We start from the raw sequence: 6,000 nt of genomic DNA, 5'->3' as shown, positions 1-6,000 counted from the left end.
CCCCCTCTTTCCTTCCTCTCTTTAACTCTGCCTGTCAAATAGAATAATTAAAAAAAATTAAAAGTAAAGGAGTGAGAAATACAAAAAACTTGACATTTCCTTGTAATTATTCAGCTTGTTTTCAAGAAGCTATTTGTAACTTGTTCATTCAGCTAGGAAAGTAGCTCAAAATCATTCTACAGAAAATATCTTGTGAGGATTCAGAGTGTGACAATCTTGGCATGGGAGTTAGCTGTGTACTCTGGGCTGTGCTTGGGTACCCAGACACTTCCGAGAGAGATTCCCATTTGTGTTGTCCCAGAAAGAGGTCTGAGTCATGGAAACAGAGAGAAAAGCCTCTTGGGATGGTTTCTGATGTGTTCTGTTTTTCCTGTTAACTCTGCACAACAGGGTGGGACCATTGCAGCAGTGCTACTCGTCTATGAACGCCAGAGGGCAGGCTTGAATCACTGATAGGAAAACCAGGGGTGTGGCCAGGGAGCTGTTTATTTTGCCTGGATGCTGTCTGCTGTGCCAGGGTGCTTTGTACTGGGCCAGGGTGCTATCTGCAGGGTAGGGGGCTGTCTGCTATGCCAAGGTACTGTCTGCTGGCCTCACATGTCATGTGCTGGGCCAGGGTAGGATCTGCAGAGTCAGGGTGCTGTCTGCTGGGCCTGGGTGCTTTGTGCAGGGTCAGGGTGCTGTGTGCTGCTGTCTGTTCAATTTGGCTCACAGCAGAGACCAACATCTGTAGCCCAGTCTTCTCTTGCAAACACACACACCAGCCACGAGGGTATTTCTCTGCCCCATCTCCTCCTTTTCCTCCCTTATTGCCCAGCTTTCCGTTGCCATCTCAAATGCCAGCTTCCTTTGTTTGGAAACTTGATTATTGCTCTTGTTCCCCTGAAACTCCAAATTTTGTCTCTTCTCAGTGCAGTCTCTTTGCCAAAACCTGCCCTGACCGTTGGGCCTGATGCTGTCTGCCAAGTCTTCACTTTCTTTCTGTAAGATTTGTGACTCCATTTAAGGCAATTATCCCGGCTTTAGCAACTGCCAGGGTTGCCTTGTACCTAGGCCAAGAGTTACACTGCTGAGAGAAAAGCAGCCAGCACCTGGTAGGCATTCTGGGCCTGGTTAGTCTGAGTTAACTATACCAGTGTGTCAGCATGGTGGTCCATTCATTCTGGTTTTGTGAAGATAAGTGGGGAAGGTGTGGAACACCAGGTTGGTACATGCCACCCCAGCACCCGGGTGGGCAGGGTTAGGGATGCTGCAGATAGCTTGAGGAAGGGGGTCTGGGTACATATTGGAGTGGGAACAGCTGAGCGCATATTTGACAGTGAAGGAATGACTTCTGTTGTCTTCCCCAGACTTGGCTACTACACTCACAGGTAGGCACGGGAGCCGAGGCACAAAGGTTTATAGGGAGAAAGCTAGAGGGCATGTCTGGGTGAGGCCAAGGCACCCAGCCACTCTGGAGACCTGGGCTGGGTTAAAGAGCATTGCCCACATCCTGCTGGTACATACAACATCCGAGGCTCGGGACTTGCCTGGCTTGGCAGTACCCACCTATGAATGTCAGAGCAGGGGATGACCCTCTTCAGGCTGGCCACAGCACTCACAAGAGTGCAAAGAAACCAAATCTGGGGGCAGATTCTATAGGGGGCTTGTGAACTCAGCTCTGTGATGTTTTAGCACCTGCCTGTTTGCACAGAGAGCTTGGGGCAGTGATGGGCTCAGGCAGGCTGAACCACAGAACTCACAAGACTGGACTCAAGTGACATTTTCAGGAGCTGGTGCTGGGAGGATGCCAGGGTGGGCCAGGCCATGGCACGTGCCAGCACAGACAAGGGCCAGGACTGAGGGGACACTGGACCAAGCAAAGCCGCTGGCTCACTGGCATGTGTGATATCCAGGACTGGGATCAGTCCTGCTTGGGGATGAACTTGGGGCACAGTTCAACTAGTTCACAGCACCTGCTCAGGAACACAGGAGCCAGATCTGGGGGCAGGCCAGGCCATGCAAGTCTGCAGCATTCATTGGCATTAGTGTCAGCTGGGGTGCCTGGAGACAGACCAGGCTGAGAGAACCAAGACAGGATGTAGGCCCCACCCAGCTGAGTTAGGCTACAGCATCCACCAGCAAGGGCTGAGACTGCAGGTGGGCCAGGCTTGTTCAAACACTCCCCTGCCTGTGCTTGTAGAATGGGCCTGGTAGGGGAACTCTGAGCACTCCTCTGCTAGACTACAGCTCCCACTGATGCATGCAAGTTTGAGGCTGTAGGCAGACATGGCTGGGCAAGGCTGTGGCACCCAGCATGTGTGTGGCTGGGGCTTGCAGTGGGGCAAAATAGGCTAGGCTCTAGTACCCACTGGGGATCATAAGAGCCAGGATGTGTGTTGGAGAGGCTGAACCAGGCTCTGGCACCCACCAACTGGTTCACATGAAAGTTGGGTCTAGGATGAGAGGGCAGGCTGTAGCATGCACTGCTGAGAGCCAAAATGTGTGCAGAGCCAGTCAAGTTAGAATACACCAGCACATTCCAGGACTGGGGTCTATCCATGTCAGTCTGCAGAGCATCAGCCATTGGCACACACGAGATCCATTACTGTGAGTGGGCATGAATTTGGGAACTTCCCTGCTAGGCCAAAGCTCCTACTATTGGGTAAAGGTCAGGACTGAGAGCAGCTTAGTCGAGACTGGGCTAAAGCAGCCATTGGCTGTGAGCTGTGTCTGTGGGGAGGCTGGGCAGGGTCAGTCCATAGCACAGCGGAATGAGTGAGAACCAGGGCAGGATACAGACCAGGTCAGGTTAGGCAGTAACAGCCACCAGTTCACATGAATGCTAGAGGTGAGCCAGGCTCAGCTACGTTGCTACATTCAGCATCGAGAGCTGGGACTAAGGGACACTTGCTAGCAAATGATGAGACTTGGGGCCAGCCATTTGACTAGGCCATGGCTCCTTCTGGCACATGCAAGACCTGGGAATGGGAGCAGGCCTGGTCAGGAAACTTCCCAGACTTCCTTGCTGAGTGGCTGCTTCCACTGGTGAGCATGAAAACTGGGACGGCTTGGGCTGGTCTGTGTGTGGGCCAGGGTGGGCTAGCTGCTGTACCTGTTGGCTCACACAAGAGCCAGAATGGGTGCAAGTCAGCCAGACTGGGCTACAGCACCAGCCGGCAAATGCCAGGACTGGTTGCAAGTCATGTCCAGCTGGACTGCAGTACCCCCTCGCAGGCACAAGATCTAGGGCTGGAAAAATGCCTGACAGGGAACTCTAGGCACTCCCCTGCTAGGTTGTACCTGTCACTGATGAGCACACGAACCAGGGCTAGAGGTAGGGCAGGCTGTGCAAGGTAGAAGCACGTGTCAGCTGATCTGGAGGTAGAGAATGCTGAGACTAATGAGCACCCAAAGTGTGCATGAGAACCAGCGGGGGTTGGAATGGCCAGGCTAGACCAGAGCAGAGGCTGGCACATCCAAAACCAGCGTGGTGAGTGTTTGCTGGGATCTTCCGGAAGGCTGTGGCAATTATTGATATGTGTAAGGACCAGGTGTGGCAGGCTGGCTGGGCTCGGCTGGGGCACAGCACCTATTGGTTCACATGAAATATGGGGCTGAGCCAAAACTGGACCAAGCCTGATGGAACAGATGGTGTGTTAGCTAGTGCAGGTAACTGATTGAAATCTCACCCTGCACTGGCCGGCACACACAAGAGTCAAATCTGAGATCACTCGACACCAGGACTCTCAGGGGAACAGTGACTGGATCACTGGACTCAGATCCTGATGACAGGGAAAATCGTGGGATGTGCAGTCTGACCTTGGAGTGCAGGTAACCAGATGGGCCCTCTCAGCTCCTGATGCCTGTGTGGTGGACAGCATGTCCAGATACACAGAGGAACATGATGGCCAGCTCATCTAGGCCAGCAGGGGACACCAGCTGCCTTGTCAGAGGGTAAAAAGCAACAGAGGTTGGATTATTCTTCTGGCCAAGCTTTGCAGCATGTCCTAGGGTCTGTGGATGCACTAAGGTGGGCTTGGTCAACCAACTAGGAAAGACTCACAACCCTGGAGCAACAAAAGCAAAAACTTCTCAAAAGGATCAAAATCACTCTAGGACACGCTCTGCACACACTTCCTTACACTGGATTCTATAATCATCATTAAATGACTGCCCCCCAACCCCAGGGGATAATGTAGCTTGAGAGCAAGGAGTGGTCCCCTCTCTCTCTTCCCCTGGGGACAAAGGAAGCAGAACAACAACAACAACAACAACAACAACAATGAAAAACCCTGAGACATTTGTGCTCCCCACCTTCCTCAGTCCCTGAACCTCAACACATCATCAGAGGTTCACATGGGCTTGCATCACTCACAGTTCATTAACTGTATTAAAAAGAAAAGAAAAAACTTAAAAGAATAGAAGATATTCTGGGAGAAGGAGAGACAAAGGAGAGAGAGAGAGAGAGAGATCTTGCATCTGCTGGTTCACTCCACAAATGGCTGCAGTGTCCAGAGTGGAGTCGATCCAAGGCCCAGAGCCCAAAGATTGTTCTGGATCTCCATTGCGAGTGAAAGAGTACAACAAATTGAGTATTTGCAATCTATTCATGGAAGTTGGAATATTAACAGAAGTGGAGCAGAACAGCATCCTATACTGGATCTCAACTGTCGCTCCTTGTCAGAGCAGCTGGGGCTGGATCCCGGCACGGCCTCTTGCTGGCCAGGCCTTGAGGGAAACTACTCGTATTCTGAACCTGACCCTGCACTGGTCAGTATACACAGGAGTCTAGTCTGAGATCATCCCACACCAGGTCTCTGGTGGAAACCTCTACTAGACCAGCAGACTCAGACCCTGATGACAGGGACAATCACAGGATGTGTAGTCTGATCTTGAGTGCACAGCTGGTACGACAGGAACCCTGATCTTACCCTCAGCTCCTCTGAGATCAGGGAGACGCAAGCCTGAGATCAGGCTGATGCGCAGGATCCGAGGGAGTGTTAGGAACTAGTGATTCCAAGTGCCACCCGGAGGAGCCCATCTGAGCAAGGCTTCCACGAATCAAAGGGCTGTCATCCCAGCTCCCAGCACAGCCTTGCTCAAGGCCATCCCATCATGTCACCTTAACAACAGCCTGCCTCAAGACTGCAGTGACACCAGAGAGACACTGCAATTTTGCTTAGCGGTTGTTGCTACTGAGTTTTCCCCCTCTGTAGTATCTTAACTTTCATTATAACGATGATGAAGAAGAAGAGGAAGAAGAAGAACAAGAAATACGCAGCTCTGGACTCCTTGAAATTTTGCATGAGATGCCTTGCACATATACACAGGGAGTGAGGTGATGAGCTCTTAAGGACACATTTAAACCGGAGGGACGTGGCAGGACTCTAATCCTACACAGACAAGCACGTTTTCCTTCATCTCCGGACCCTTCTTTGGGCACTTCTCTATAATTCAACTAAACCATTGTGTTTAATCCTTCCGTCAATAGTTACAGAGTCCTCAATTCTAAAATAAGTCAGAACTGTATGCTTTTGCCTGACGATTCCATCGGTTACCACACTGTTACAATCTACACATTTTTGTGTTTTGTTTTTTAAGCTACACATTTAAAAGAAATCATGGGATCTTTATAATTTAACACTATAAATAATTATAAAAATGAAAAATAAAATACAAAAATGGAGCTACCATTGTGGAATAATGGGTAAAGCTACAGAGTATAAATCCGGCATCCCATTTGGGTGCCAGTTTGAGTCCTCCTTTTCTAAGCTCTCTGGGCAACAGAAGATGACAAGTATTTGGGCCCCTTAAGCCATATGAAAGACTCAGATAAGTTCCTGGCTCCTAGCTGCAGCCTGGCCCAGTCTCCTTGTGCCGACCTGACAGTAAACCAGTGGATGGAAGAGCTTTCTCTCTCTCTGTCTCCTTCCTTCCCTCATTTTCTTTAACTTTGGTTTCCAAAATCTTTGATGGATGTATGTATGTGTAATATACACATGCAAAATCTTTTTACAT

Source organism: Ochotona curzoniae, unplaced genomic scaffold (genome assembly GCF_017591425.1).
Source record: "Ochotona curzoniae isolate NIBS_2020 unplaced genomic scaffold, NIBS_Ocur_1.0 contig_4064, whole genome shotgun sequence".
Lineage (NCBI taxonomy): Eukaryota > Metazoa > Chordata > Mammalia > Lagomorpha > Ochotonidae > Ochotona > Ochotona curzoniae.
The sequence above is the reverse complement of the archived record's forward strand: the minus strand, read 5'-3'. Positions refer to the sequence as shown.